The 16499-nt window shown below is 38.7% G+C and overlaps 1 protein-coding gene across 5 annotated transcripts in view; it reads left to right on the forward strand.

Moving 5' to 3' along the window:
* Positions 1-11288, forward strand: part of LOC126248280 (protein lap1) — a 160183-nt gene extending 148895 nt beyond the window's left edge. For all 5 annotated transcript variants that reach the window (XM_049949126.1, XM_049949124.1, XM_049949130.1 and 2 more), the window contains one exon: positions 10769-11288. The gene's annotated coding sequence lies outside the window, so the exon portion shown is untranslated. The remainder of the gene's footprint in view (positions 1-10768) is intronic.
* The last annotated feature ends 5211 nt before the right edge of the window (positions 11289-16499 follow it).

Consider the following 16499-nt stretch of genomic DNA (forward strand, 5'->3'; position numbering starts at 1 on the left):
AATTAATAAGGTACTTAATACTCACAGAAGTGATGAGTGTTGTCCAATGGTTACTACCTGAAGATGGGTTTCAGGAGAGTTTGGCATCAGGCCTTGTTCAGAGGCAGGCATCCACAAAGAGCTCTATTATGATGATAGTTTTGATTGGAAGTGATACCATTTCAATCAGAAACAGCCCTTAAGCATACTACCTGAACTATGAAGAACTGAGTATGAGTAGCCCAGATACTGAACTTTTGTGTTTCATTTTCCACTTTTTTGTTTGCCCATAAAGCAGTGAAATGCTTGAGCAGCAGACAACTACACCTACTACTACTACTACTACTATAAAGTACTGGTTCTGTTTGTGCAGATCGTGGAGTTATCAATCCTAATAGCAGTTTAGAGTTGCGTTCGCCATAGGCTACAACCTAATGACTGCAGCACCTGGCAAGTAGTACACTGTTCCCCCCCCCCCCCCCCCCCCCTTCATAACTGAAGGAAGTGCAGTCAAGTATATGGCCATATATACTTCACAGTCTCACACTAAAAAACATATTCCACAGATGGAAAAATTCCAGCCTAACATAAAATTGAGTTTGCAAGCCACAGTAGCCCCACAGTAATGTTGTGCGAACATCACAAATCCAAATATCATTACTCACATTTTAGTGTCTGTCTATGTGCAGTGCCAGAGCTTATGCAGTATACGTTTTTTCCTTTCGTGGAATAGTTAATATAATCACAGCCAAAAAGACACCAGGCATTGTCGTTGCCATCACCAACATCAAGCTTCCATTGTGTGTAGTTCCTAGTCTGAATTTGTATGAATTCCCTGTACCTGCATCGCTACATTCATCCAATATGATCTCTTATTACAACAGCGTGACAGTCTTCATTTAGATTGTCTGATGTCATTGCACCTTCCTACATGCTCAGTCACATCGCTATCCCATTATGGTCTAGCAACAGATATGGTGTGCTGCCCCAGTGCCACTTATTTTGAGACTGACAGTGACTGGCAGCTCCAGTGTGAAATAGATAGTAGATTTAGAAGGAAGATCATTGTGTACTGTCTATGGTTGCTAGGGGATTTCACATAAAAATGGAAGTGACTCTGCCAGCAGCCATTAAGTGCACTATTTATAACTAGGATCAAATTGTAACTTGCATCTGCACAACTGACATGTCACTTGGTTTCAGATTCCACCTACAGTTCCTGTGGACTGATGACTAAATTAGTCTCAACAACTATCTTTGCATGTGGGGTGGAAGCACCACTCACTGTTTGCACCATTAGCCTCAATCATAGACATGAACTGTAAGCTTAGACAATTCTGCATTACAGATCTCTTCATCTACACTGATGAGTGGAGAGTTTTAGATAACCCCACCCCTGGACAGATCAGACATGCATTGTACACAGAAAATAATTAATTTGGTAGCATAGTATTTGGGGTGCTCACAAGAGAATATTTTCAGGTTAGAGTAACCTATCCATATTCTTGACAGCTAATTCCACACAATGATGGGAGAAAGAAGTAGATTAGCTACATTAATTACAGAGACATTCACTCTTGCAAATCAGGAAAAGAACATGTTTGTAAAATGCAGGAGCAACCATAGTGAAGACCAGAATGATTTACTTATTAACAGTAATAACAGCGGGATATTAAATTCCAAGCCATGTAGAACTCAATAATATTTATTAAACTATTACATGTTCTGAATGAGAAATAATCAGTCGAAGGAAAAGATCCAAACGTGGGTTGAATGTGATGATTGGACACTTTTATGGATCACTTGTCTCAGGAGCTGCAGTGAAATAAAGTTTCAGAGAAAATCTCACATAAAATATCTGATGAGACTACAGTAATAATGGGAAATTTCAACTGTTGACTGTGAGGCTTTTGAAATATTTCACACCTATTTCTGAAAATCACCTTGAGCAGTTAATTAGAGAAACTGGTCATGACAGGGAATGTCTTTAAGCTTCTAGTGACAAAGAGGCCTAAAATGTTTGATTCAGTTAACGTAGAGAAGGGAATTGCAGACTTATTGTGACTCTGTTAGTATCAATAATTACAGGTGTTACTAAGCAATTCCTTCCCTTTTAATGTATGCATACCTAGCATTTCTTACTACTACTATGAGGGTCATTCAATAAGTAATGCCCCACATTTTTTTCTCTCCTCAGAACACATTTATTGTTGAGAATCAGAATTTGGTGACAATATACATCAACATGTCTTGTCCATGTCCTATTTTTCTACAGAGTCTCCGTCACATTCTATGGCCGTATGTCAACGTTGTGGAAGACCATGTATTCCCTGCTGTTAAAAGCTCTTGTCCTGTAGGCATAGCCATGTTTTCACTACATGACTGACACTCATGTCATCTTCAAAGTGTGTTCCCTGTAGAGAATCTTTAAGCTGCCCAAAGAGGTGGAAGTCAAAGGGTGCCAGGTCTGGATTGTAGGGTGGATGAGGCGGTGATGTCCAATCCAATTTGGCCATGTTTTCCCAGGTTCTCCGACTTGTGTGTGGGCGTGCATTATCGTGTTGGAGCAAGATTTCTGCTGGATTCTTGTCCAATCAAACACATTGTAAACGGTTCTTGAGTTCATTCAGAGCCTTCATGTATGCCGCTGAAGTGATGGTTGACCCTCTTGGCATCACCACCATGAGAATGACTCCATCACAATCCCAGAAGACTGTCACCATGACTTTTCCCGCAGAAGGGGTTGTCTTGAATTTCTTCTTTTGTGGTGACTGCCTTTTTGTTTCCGGCGCGAAGTGGTGCACCGAGCTTTTGTCCCCTGTAACGATCCGTGACAGAAAGGCCTCTCTGTTGGTCTCAAAATGCTCCAACAACTCGGATGAAATGGCCTTTCTTTGAATGTTGTGATTCACTGTGAGCATTCATGGAACCCATCATGAGCCCCTCTTTGAATATCCAAGTGTCTCGATCATTGCAGACACACTTACAATGCTGACCAACAACTGTAGAGCCAATTGCCGTGTTGCAATGTGCTGGTCGGTACAAATGATGCCATCTGCACGATTCAGTATGTCTGGAACAGTGGCTGTGACAGGACATCCTGAGTGTGACTGATCATGGAGCTCTGTTTCTGCATTTCCTGAGGCTGTAAGTTACCTTGCCCATTCTCTAACTGTACTCATGTCAACTGCAGCATCGCCATACACTGCACACAAAAATGTATGGATGTTCACCTCAATTTCTTTTTCTGCACACAAGAATTCAATAACAGCACGTCCTGTTTAGCCAAAGTTTAAAAATGGCTCTGAAATTTCCAGGATTCATGGAATATTCTGTCCCATCACAACCTCTGAAAGCTAGCTCCTGCTCACACAAAAAACTTGTGATATCAATGAAAATTTTTGTGATGTCTCTTAGCATTCACTTCAGTTTGTGCTGTTCATTAAGTGACTCTGAAATACTAAATACTTGTTTGGTAGTTCATTACATGAAATAAAACTACTTAGATGATCTTTAGACGAAGCATGCCATGCCATGCCATGCCATGCCTTTAGACTGATTCTTCAGATTTTCGAAACAATCAGTGGGTCATACAATTTTCTTGTCCTTAAGAGCAAACGTGGCCAGCAGAATAATTTCCCTTTTGTAAGCTAGGACATAACTTTTATGATGCTCATACCATGAACTTTGGAAAGCACTCATTTTGAACTTATGTTTCTGAAGAAGATGTAGTGTCAGCATTTGGTGTCCTCTCTTCAAAATTTCATGTCATTTAGTTTCACACCACCTTAAAAACGACATCTCCCGCAAGCAATTAATGATGTCCTCACTCAAAAGCATTATATCAGTACCTATACGATGTATGCAAGGTTGGACTTCATCCATATTCATTGTACATGGGACAACTACTGTACACAAGACAACTAACTTAACAGAAACATAGAGGGGTGACATAAATGCTCCATTGCCCAAACAGGCTACAGTTATTGCTCTATTGCTTAGTCCCCTAAGAAATCAAAATCATCCACTCATCTTTCTGAAGATAAACACACAGTTACTTAAACAGAAAACATTCTCCAGGTTTCAGAACTTCCATAGGATAGTGCAATGATCTTATTGGAGTAGTGGCAGACTCATGTTCACAAGAATACCTTTCTGTAGTTAATTCTGAATGAGCTAATAGTCATCCAGCATGACCTTAAATAATTTCTAGAGTGAGCATAATGTGGCCCTTGCCTAATGCAAGCACACCTCATAGCAAAAGGCTCAGACAGAGGTGCCCGTAAAGATAAATTAGAATATTTTACAGAATTTAAATTATATGGAAGAATTTCAAATATTTTCCACATGGCAGTCAACATTTATAGAACTGTTGGTATGAAGTGATGTTCTTCAGACAGGTGGTAGACCTACGCATGTCTGTTAGCTCCATTAGCAGGGGTTTGACAGCTTCCAGAACGCTCAGAAATCTGAGCCTAAAGGAGTCATACCAACATCCAAGTCATTCTCACATTCCACTGCTTATAGTGAAGGGGGAATCAACAAAATAGCTGAGCCTTTACTCTCAAATCCCTGTCTCTGTGTGACTATTATGCTTTGATGTGTCATAAATTGACAATGTTTTGAAAGTGTGAAAGATCCTTTTTTTGTTTCTGTAGTAAAGGCAAGCTAAGTATGTAACTACATCACTTGAGCACACTAGAATATGGTAACATAAGTCACCTAGTCAGAGTTTCACAAGCGATCAGATGAAATTAGGTCACTCTGCATGTGCCATTAATTTCAATTGCTAATGAGTTCCTTGCTTGCTAACAGTGTTTTCTTGATGAAGTGCATTATTTGCAAGTTTATTTCTGTAACTTGAAGTGCATTTTAAATAGTTTTCACAATATGTATAAGGGTCATTCAATAATTAAAGAGACAAATTGGTCTGGAGGAAAAATCTTTTATTTTTACAAAACAATACTTTTTCTAGAATGAGATTTTCACTCTGCAGCGGAGTGTGCGCTGATATGAAACTTCCTGGCAGATTAAAACTGTGTGCTGGACCGAGACTCGAACTCGGGACCTTTGCCTTTCGCGGGCAAGTGCTCTACCAACTGAGCTACCCAAGCACGACTCACGCCCCGTACTCACAGCTTTACTTCTGCCAGTATCTCGTCTCCTACCTTCCAAACTTTACGGAAACTCTCCTGCGAACCTTGCAGAACTAGCACTCCTGAAAGAAAGGATATTGCGGAGACATGGCTTAGCCACAGTCTGGGGGATGTTTCCAGAATGAGATTTTCTCTCTTCAGCGGAGTGTGCACAAGGTTCGCAGGAGAGCTTCTGTAAAGTTTGGAAGGTAGGAGACGAGATACTGGCAGAAGTAAAGCTGTGAGTACAGGGCGTGAGTCATGCTTGGGTAGCTCAGTTGGTAGAGCACTTGCCCGCGAAAGGCAAAGGTCCCAAGTTCGAGTCTCGGTCCGGCACACAGTTTTAGTCTGCCAGGAAGTTTCAATATTTTTCCTACTTTTCAACATAATCCCCTTGAACATTTATGCACTTCTTCCAAAAGGCTACAAGCGTTTTTATTCTGGCTGCAAAGAACTCTGTATCTTGATGTTTGAAACAATTTCCCACAAACTTTTTCATGTCCTTGTTGTCTTGGAACCTCTTCCTACATAATGCCTCCTTCAGTGCACCAAACAAATTGTAATCACTATGTTCTAAATCAGGACTGTAAGGGGAATGAAGCAGTACTTCCCAGCCCATTATGTCAATGGTTTCATGGGTTAGTTGAGCAATATGAGAATGTGTGTTGACTTGCTGAGAATCACACCTCTCCTTTGAGATCCACGATGTCTCTCTCTCATGGCTGGCTTCACCTTGTTTAAAAGCAAATCCAAGCAGTGTTGGCTGTTCATTGTATGGTGCTCTTTGAGATAATCACAAAAAACTGGACCTTCTGCATCCCAAACCACCATCAACATTATTTTTCGTGCTGATGCTTGGGTTTTGAATTTTTTCTTGACAGGTGAGTTGGTGTGCTTCCACTCCATGCTTTGTCTTTTTGATTCTGGCTCATAATAGTGAACCCAAGTTTCACCACAAGTTAAAATTTTGTTGAGGAAGTGCTCACTGTCTCTTTCAATGTTCCTGTAGCTCTATGCACTCTCTCAACCTTGTTTCCTTGTGTAGCCATGTCAACTCCTTTGGGACACATCTTGCACGTTTTGAGGTACTTCAGCTTGTTACAGATAATGCAATGATGAACTGTACCAGTACTAACTTGAATCTTATTAACCATCATTTCCACAGTCACATGGTGTTCGTCACGAATAATGTCATCAATTCGACTTTCAAGTGAGGGAGTTTAAACTGCAACTGGTCGGCCAGAACACTGTTCGTCAGTCACTGAGTCACGACCATTTTTGAACTGCCCTATCCACTTGTAAAAATTTGCATGATTCATACAACCTTCATCATAATCTTCAGACATTCTGCTATATATATTCACTGGTTTTTCACCTTCAGCAAGTTAAAAAAACGAACAACAGAATGTTGTTCAACTAATGTGGACATTTCAAGTGGACTTGCCATCTTGAAATATATTTTTGGGGTTATAAACAAAACAATGTTGATACATCAGCTAATCGGGGCTCATCCCAGTGATGCCAACATAAATGCATAAAAGTATCAAACTTGCCCTACTAACAGTTCCCCCCCCCTCCCCCCTCCCTCCCTCAGACCAGTTTGTCTCTTTAATTATTGAATGACCCTCATATATTAGACAGGACTGCCGAAAACATGTATTTTGTCAGTAGAACAATCCAACCTTGAGAAATTGACAACATTGCTCACAGATTTGCAACCTTCTGCCAATATGGAAACCATGAGCCACTTCTTGTTCAATGTTTAATAATACATGCCGTCAGTATTTGCCTACTATTTTGTAACTTATAACTAAATTGATTATACAATTTATGGTATCTTAATGTGGTATTATATGCCTGTATTCATATGTGCATAATTTATATAATTATTATTTACTCAGTAGTGTGTATCATATTATTCTCTTTACTCACATGTACATAATATTGCACAAAATGGGCTCAGGTAATATTGACTGATTAATATGAAATTTGCTTGTGTAGGCAATGTTTGTTGTATCTCCTGGTGTCGCATCATAGCAATGAAATATTTTATTGTGCCCACATCTTTTTATAGTGTCTGTAATTGTGTTTGGTGCATCAAAATTGTAGAAGAATTTTGTTCTCAATTCTCGCATGAAGTTGGAGAATAAGTTGAGTCCCCCTAATGACTGGTTGGGTACAAGAAATGAGAGAGGTGCTTATTTCATCATATTTAGATGAACAGCCTAGTTTCATCATATTGCATGTACCTAAAATTTTGTTTAGAAAAACTGCATTCATTTTATAAGCGCTTCTCTCAAGAAATTATGAACATCCTGTAATACCATGTCATTCTGCCCCTAGACTTGATAACTACTTGGTTTCAGTTACAAAGTGAGTCCACAAGGTTCTGCAGATATGTCACATCCAGGTTAAGTCACTCACTGAGGATGTGATCATGCATTTCCACCAAATAATGGGTATACTGATGTTGGCATTTTAAGTGTTGTTCCAACATGCTGTACAGAATTTTTATGGAGTTCAAGTCAAGTGAATTTGCAGTCCAATCAAGATGTAATAGGGTAGAGTAGTGTTCAGAAAATCAGTCAAATATTCTTCCATCCCAATAAACTTTACTACTGTTGTCCTGAAAAATAGATGTATTGATATCATACTCATGATGCACATTTTAGCTGAGAAGCAACACCTAATCATTCAGAATGTTTCTGTTTCATGTTAGTGGTTACCTCAGGGAGTGGGCCCAACTCATGATAAGAAAAATACCTCCAAAACATCACAGACCCACTTCTGGCTTGACCCTGACCTTGCACAGACTCAGGATGAAATGCTTCATTTGGCCTTTGGTGCACTAGACGATGTGCGTCATTTGAATACAGGCAAAAACGTGATTCTTCAGACCACATTATGGTCCACCAGTCAGCTACTGACCACTTGCAACATCAAATACACACATCTTTATGTGCCCATGTTAGCAGTGACCTCTTGCAAGCTAACCAACTTCAAATTTTCATTGCATGTCCAGTTCCTGTCACAATGTTCTCCCACTAACAGATGCGGATGGACTTTCATTCACTGACTGCAACAATCCCTGTCGTGTTTGGCATTAGTTTTGATTCTCAAGCTGTGAAACACATCACTGGACCATCTCAGTCAGGGTCTTTTTCAACCAGAATTCTGATGACATGTTTTGCTGCCACATGTGTTGCACAGATGCGTGTATACATGTTGAACATTCCACCTTGAAGCATCAACAAATACAGCAACTTCCCACATTGTATAGTCATAGATGTGGCTAAACACAATTGCCTCTTTTTTCCACTGTATCACATCCTTAAATTTATCCATGTTCATGTACAATGACCACTTGAAACATAAATGTGTCTCTGATTGCTACTTCCAAATGCTCATGTAGAATCAGTGCATACACAGTTGAGCATGTGACTGTCACTGCACCATCTGCAAAGGCTTAACAATTCATCTGTGCATGTGCACTGGGGTGATTGATTTTTTGTCCAGTTATCTTACGAAGACAGCATCAATCAGGTACAGACAACACATAAGTGGCTTATCAAACTGATTGGTTAGTAAGTGCAATACCATCCATTTTAAATGCCAAGTTGTTCATCTCAGGGCACATACCAAGAAGAGACCTCACAGAAAATCCCTGCTGCAGCCATTTGAAGATGTTCAAAACTTTCATCTTTTAAAATTAACTTACATGTGGCTGGTTGCTGTTCTCAGTTGCTTGTGCTGGAGACAGTTACTTAATATGTTTGAATTTGTCAAGATAGCTTTAACATTTTTATAGATTGCAAAGAACTATAATGGAGCGTCCTGAAGGAATGGCCACATATCAGTGAAGTTTCATTCACATGCTCTAAAGGTTGTGTATGATAATTGTCATGAGATCAGACATCTATGGATGTATAGCCTTTAACACTTATTTCATTATCTTGTATAGTGCCCTCTAACTACAATAGTGTCCCACAATCATGCAGAGAAAACAGTCTTAGAGGTGTTGGATTTCATCTCTCCAAATAGTGTCCATTCTACCTCCCCCTTTAGTACCTATTGGTCAAGGAATTTTGCACTAATGTAGACAGGAACAGACATGGTCCAATCCTGCTAAATGGGGGAGTGGTCCAATAATTGTGCTGGTTAGGGGAGTTGATGAATATCTTACAGGGTGCACGGGAATATTGTCCAGAGAGAAGAGCACAGTAACAGAAGGGCCTTCCAAGGATGTATGCTACACTTGTCTGCACGCCTTTCAGGCACCAGAATCTTAGTAGGCTGTATTTCCACACCCATGATGCCCTGTGTTGGTAACATACATTGCAGCAGCTCTCCTGGTTGATGCTGCAAAAGTAGAACTGGAAATAATTAAACAGAAGTAAGAAGTTTTATACACAAGTTGTAGACAAACTGGGTAATAATATTAAAACTCAGTTGCAAAAGAATCAGAACAACACTATTATGATAAAATTGCATTACAGAAGCTGGAACAGAACAACAACAACAACAACAACAAGAAGAAGAATAAAGCATACTGGTAGCTAGTGTGGGACCTATTGACTACACAAAGAGTAGGTAATTAGAAGAATAAAACTTGGTATAAAAAACAATTTTAAAAGAAATGAGAGGGTCACATTCTCTTGCTGTCATTAACATCTGATCCTGTGAGTACACTATTGGTTCTCAATAAATGCAGTTCAGAGATACAGTATGGACAAGAGAATGTGTATAGGAATTTTCTTTTATTCCATGCAGCAGCAATTAGAGTCTCTGATTGAGCCTGTGGGCGTGGGGGTGGAGGGGTGAGGGTGGGGGGGATGCACAGTTTACACAGTACACCATATTCTCAAACTCTATCAGTATGTTAAATAGCTGTGAAGTGCATAGAATTACTGAGCTGCAAATTCACCTAATTCCATATATAACTGTGATCACTGATAGACATAGAAAAATTGAATGACCATTACAACAAGGCTACATTACATGTATTTGATTGGCAATTAAATCATACACCTGACAGTCACTCAGTATATTTAATCCCATTTAAGCTACTCACCATGTGAGTTACTTTTAACATTTTCTGTTTGTGTAATTTTCATCTATTCTGTATTCATTGGTGGTTATTGGAAAAATGTACCCCCCAAAATGTCACCCCATGGTTTGTAGTCAACTTTAAAATGTACAATGCATGCTTGCACCGCCCCCCACCTCGCACGCACGCATGCACTTGGAAACAAATGACTGCTGCATGGAATGAAAGAGAGCTGTTGTACACATTCTCAAAATTTGGATTATTGCTTCTTGGAACTGCATTTTATCACAACCATTAGTGTAACTGGCTGGGTAAAGCAGTTCAAAAGCCAAGAGCATGCAACCTCCTGTGGGACATTGCATAGTAAAGCACTACATGTTTAAACAAACTTTCGGATTTAGGATAGCTTTAGTTTCTAAGCACATTACCCAAGTTTCAGTTCATTTCATGTGGATGATTGTATTCTTATCAGTCTTGGCAGTGTTGTAAACTGTAAAAGTCCACAACTCCTTAAAAGTAATGATGAAATAAGTGTCCTGTATAATTTTTGCACGATCCAAGTATTTGTGTTTGCCAATTTTGATTTATTCCTTTTCATTTTTTGCAGCGTGAAGTACAATGTTTCATTTGTTGATGTTGTATAGAATGGCTATTCTGGCTTCAGTTGAAGAGCACTGAAGAATCTGTTTGGTGTCGTCTATCAGCAAACCTGCCAGTGCTATTAATTTGACACCATCGCATGAAGAATTTTACTGCAGCTATCTGTCAAGTGCTGCGATTATGGAACTCCAGTGTAACAAATTTGTGCTATTCAGTTGTTCCTATGTCCATTGAATCTGTTATTGCATCGATAATTTTATGAATCTCACAGATACTCATACTTTCTGGTTGTGATACAGATCTTGCTATATTACTGTTAAACTGTAAAGAAGTCAAAATATTTATTTTTAATTCAAGTGTCCTGTAATAACAAATAATACTCTACACAGCTGTTGTTCGTCCTTGAATGTTCTAATAAATATATGATTGTTATAGTTATACTTTGTCATGTGACAAAAAAAAAAAGGTGTCAAATGTCTGCATGCTTTGTGTGTGTTTGTGGAGAGAGAGAGAGAGAGAGAGAGAGATCTAGATTGAAAATAATATAATCGTGTTATTTCTGACCTTTGAGTTAAAGGCCAGCTGATATCACGCCTTTATTTTTTACATTAATCTGTATATTCGTATAATTTGTGTCTGCTACTTTATGGTCTATTTTGAATGTTTTAAGCAGATTGGTGCAGCTGAGGTTCAGAGAACATGAGAATGGATAAGTATTTAAATGTGTGTATGTGGGTGTATGCTATTTAATTATTTAAATAGAAATCTAATGTGTTCATTTCTGTGCTGTTGCATTTAAAAGCCAGTTGATATTATTTAATTTTTATATGCTATTTGAAGACTTTATCATGTGTTTTTCAGTTAAAATGAAAAGTGATGTGATCAACTTATTTTTATAATGTTGCATTTAAAAATCAGTTTTACAACTGTTATTTTCATGTGTCAATGTCTATGCATTATTTGGAACTTCAGATCTAATTGTGTCTCTGTTACATAAAATGAAATATAATGTGTTTGTTACATTTTTATAAAATTATAATTAGTCAGATAATGTTTGAATGTCCTCTTGTTTGTTTTTTGTCAAACATATTAATTTTTTACCAATAAATTTTGTTTGCCTGTGTGGCAGGTGTTTTCTTCATTTGAGATTGATTTTTATGAGTAGTGAATACACAGAGTGAAAACACTTTGTGAAAAAAATCTGTTCTTTTTTGTACATACATTATGGAACACACATTAATTACCAAAAAACTTTCCTGTACAAAAAGCAGTAGGGTATGGGAAAAGCAATTATTCCAAATGTGTTGTAGTGGAATGACACATTATGGGATAATTGGAACCATAACCAGCATCCAGTGGTTAGAGAAATTGGAGAGACAATTACTAATCTAATTTTGTGCCGTGTAAACAGAATTATTGTTATAGAACAAATGTTAGTTATGATTTGATAATGGTGGAAGAAGTACTGCACAATAGCTTTGTTTATTCAAGCATCTTATGGCAATACTTTAAAGATATCATGGGAGATTCCTTTCCTTATTGCCAGATCAAGGTTCGAATCCAACTCCTTCAGATTTCGAGCCATTAATTTATGCTCGATATGTAACAACAGTCATGATATAGAGCAGTTTTTGTGCTACCGTGTCTATCATTTCTTTTCTGTTATTTCATCTTGTTTAGGTGGTATTTGTTCTTACACTTTCATATCTGACTGTTTTAATATATTTTATATAATTTTTATTGCTTTGTACATCCTTTATGTATGTTTCCCTGCCCCGCTGTTGATGTGTTCTCTGGTTTACATTTAGGTTGTCTTAATTTCTTTGTTATCCATTTGTATTTAGTTATTTTCTTGCCAGGCCCTGCTTGTTATATATTATGTTTTCTATAGGTTTTACTATTTTAATCGTGTTGTTGTCTCCTAATTTTTGGGAATTTGGTAACAATGCACTACAAGAACAGTAACAGTGTTTCTGAAAATTTTCACTTTCCGTTAATTTTTGACATTTATTACAAATTCTTGTTTTTCACCCAGAATTGCTTAAAATTGTTCATTCGTCCTCATAATTTGAGGACAACTGTAATTGTCTCCACAGTTGTGGAAGAATTTTTCCAAACCCAACCTGGTTGTTGATTCATTCACTGCAGTCTCAATTTTAATTTCTTATTCATTATTACCCCTACAAAAACGTGCTACTAGGTGATATTTTCTGTACATTTTGAACCAGTTGCACTTCCAAGATACAGGTCAATTAGCTGTTTGAATTGAATAACAAATTTTTTGAAGAGGCCACTGCTTATTGAATACAGAGAACAGATAAAACATTATGACTCCCGCTCCCCCTCCCCCACTTTGTACAGTTGTAGGCAAGGATATAGAGGTATCATTTGACTGGGGAGAATTATTGCAGTAAGGCACCTGGAGAGGATTCAGACTGTTACCTGCTAGTTGGAACAGTACACATGCACTGACAATTGTTGGATATTCATATGCTGATTTCAGAATTACCTCTCAAACTTGTATGAAAGATTTTGAAATGGGTTGTAAATGAGAGGGCAGTGTAAGCCCATACCTCATCAGGAACATGATGTTGAAGATTTGTCAGGTCAGTAAATTGGAAATTGTAGTGTAGTACAATTCTGAGGAATGCTTAAGTGCTTAAAAGTGCAGTGTTCAGTGCCCAACAAGCCAGCAATATAAGTTACAATTGCAGTGGCCCCAGGAACCTCATGATGGGAAACCATGTTTCTGATCTATTGTGAACCCATGATGCAGAAGTAGTTGTTGCTGTGTTTGAGAGAGAATGTTCCTCTTGCCAAGACAAAAGTGTGTATATACCCCTGTCATGTGACTGGGCTGTCAGACAGTTGAGAGCAGGATGGGTCTGATGCAGAATTTCAGTGGACATGATCACGGCTGGTTGGGACACTCCTATACTTAGGTGATGCTGATACTGGGCGCTTCACTTGCTGCCACTCAACAATGGACCACGAGTATCTTGATTCAGGTAAAACCATCACTGCCAAAGTTATTTGCCATGAGTAATGGCATTCTTATGATAGGAGTAGTCGATGATTATTGCAGATTGCCACAGTGGATAGACAGACATGCTTTAATTAAGCGAATCACCAATTCAGTGCTGAACAATGACTACTAGTTTGGAAATTACCATCCAGAACAGCTACCATCATTGCTGTCCCACATGTGTACTTTGTCTTCTCACATGTTACAGGGCAAGGAGGTTGACGGCATAGGAACTCTGTTGTTGGACACTCAGGAAAAAGTCACCTGTAGCAATGGTTAGCAGTTAACATTCCTACAAAACAATGGCAGGTTGGAAGTATGTCAAAAGTATGTGGCATACATCCTACTTGCCAATGAGTCACAGTTGAAGAAGGTGGTGGAGGTACTCTCGCGATGATGTTTACACGGGATTAAATGGTGCCCAATGTATGCCATATCATATTATTAGCAGACTGTAAAGTTACTTATTGTTCAATTATGTGCATTGATTTGTTATCTTACATCACTCCACATGCAACCTGTACTTCCAGTAAGACAATACTCCATCTCATCTCTACAAATTGTGCCAGAATGTTTTGAGGAACACTCCATGGCTATGAAGGTGCTATCAAACCCACAAAAGATGACATTAAATGAGATGTGTGCACCTTGGACCCAGCTCCAACGTATCTCTGCAATTTTCGGCAGTTGAATGGTTACAGGTCCTGAGAATGGAAAATATTTGAGAGCCATTCCAGAGTACATGCCATGATGTCTTATGGCAATCATCTTGGGGAAAAAAGGATGTTACATGCTAGTAAGTATCTTGTGTCTAGTCCAACTGCTGCTTAGCGTACATACTAGTAATGCTAGAATTATGACAGAGATTTACCAGGACTTCGCTTGGACACATGGCAGTTATGTGAGGCAGCAAGAGAACCGTTTATGTCAATGATATTGCTGACCACTTGCATGCCTCTGCCGCTGATTTCTCCTGCACTGAATAGGTTATTTCTCCAGGAGGACAGTTGTCCATTTCACAGGGTCATAATTGTACATCACCATGATTGTGTAGTCCAGTGGTACAAATCAAATGGCTCTGAGCACTATGGGACTTAACATCTGAGGTCATCAGTCCTCTAGAACTTAGAACTACTTAAACCTAACTAACCTGAGAACATCACATGCATCCATACCCGAGGCAGGATTCGAACCTGCGACCGTAGTGGTTGCGCGGTTCCAGACTGAAGCACCTAGAACAGCTCGGCCACACCAGCCGGCAGTCCAATGGTTGTCCTGGCCTCCATATTCATTGGGTATTAAATTTAAGAAACATATTTTGAATGTCATCAGGTACCAGTTCAAAGTGCTATAACATCTTAATAAGCTACAGGAATTTTAAGGCTTGTTTGACATTGGGTGCCACACAATTTGTGTTTCACCATATAGTCTTAAAATTCATGCTTCCATGAACTGCAGGAGGGTGGGATTCGGTAGGTAATCCATTTTGGTGTCTAGAAAGGAAAATCAACAGAATATGTGAGCTAGTAGCCAGAAATCTATCTGTAGTGGCCTTCTCTCTTCTGTTGCTGAAAGGATATTAAATTTGCTAGGCTGCATAATGAGGTCAAGCTGTTATTTCACAGTGCTGCTATGAATGGAAAGAACACAGAGGTCCACATATCTGAATTTGCGATTTGCAAATTTTGGGATATTCAGTGCAATGTTCACTGAACGACACTGTCGGGGTGGGGGGGTGGGGGGTTATGAGTTGCAGGAAGATTGAAATTATATAAAAGAATAACAGCCATTTCAAATGCATTGTGCTCAGTGAAAAAGCTGAAAATCACACTACTGAAATCTTGCTTTAATACTTAAAGGCAGAATAACATGATGGCCACTATTGTGGTAATAGAAGCACAAGTTTGAGCAAAAAAGGAAAACTGATGTTTGAGTATGCATCTTGATGTTATTTGTGCGCCTAGAACAGAGAAGATAGGTAATATGAAAATAGATTACTGCTGTGAGTCTAGCTAATGGCACTTAACAATGAAGCTAAGAAAAGGCCAGAGGGTAGATTTGAATTATGTCATACATATGTCTTCAGAATTAAGCAAGTTGTGTTCTGCAAGAAACAATGGGACATTGCATATTTCTGTCTTAGTAGGTCTAAAAGATAAATTGTTGACTAAGGAAGCAATTGTTTGACGAACTAGGATACATACTGTGACATTTTATTTTTTACTGAAGCAGATATTGAAAATGTCATCATGAATATCTAGCAAATCCGATGGGATAGGCCCAAAAATCCTGTATATTTACATAGAATATGAACAAGACTGTGAAGGAGGAAGCTTAATGTTTGATGTTCTTTTGATGATGAGGTCATTAGAAACAGAGAAGATGCTTTGGTTTTGCAGGGATAGAGAAGGAAATGGGCTGTGGTCTTCTCAAAGGAACCCTCCTGAAATTGTTCTTAATCAGTTTAGGGAAACTGTAGAAAACATTAGGCACAGCATGTAGTGAGATGATATGATATGACGCAGAAACAACCCACATTGTCGGAGGGTGTAGAAATGCAGTTGAACCAACTTCTCTGGTTCATGGTGGGATGACAGTGATCCAACCCCAGTATGATTTTCTGTTGTATCACCCAGTGCAATAAGGAATTACGGTTGCTCCGGACAAAGTTGAATTACTTTTTCGTGGGGGGAAAAGAAGTAGGAAAACTGAA

The sequence above is a fragment of the Schistocerca nitens genome, chromosome 3 (genome assembly GCF_023898315.1).
Source record: "Schistocerca nitens isolate TAMUIC-IGC-003100 chromosome 3, iqSchNite1.1, whole genome shotgun sequence".
Lineage (NCBI taxonomy): Eukaryota > Metazoa > Arthropoda > Insecta > Orthoptera > Acrididae > Schistocerca > Schistocerca nitens.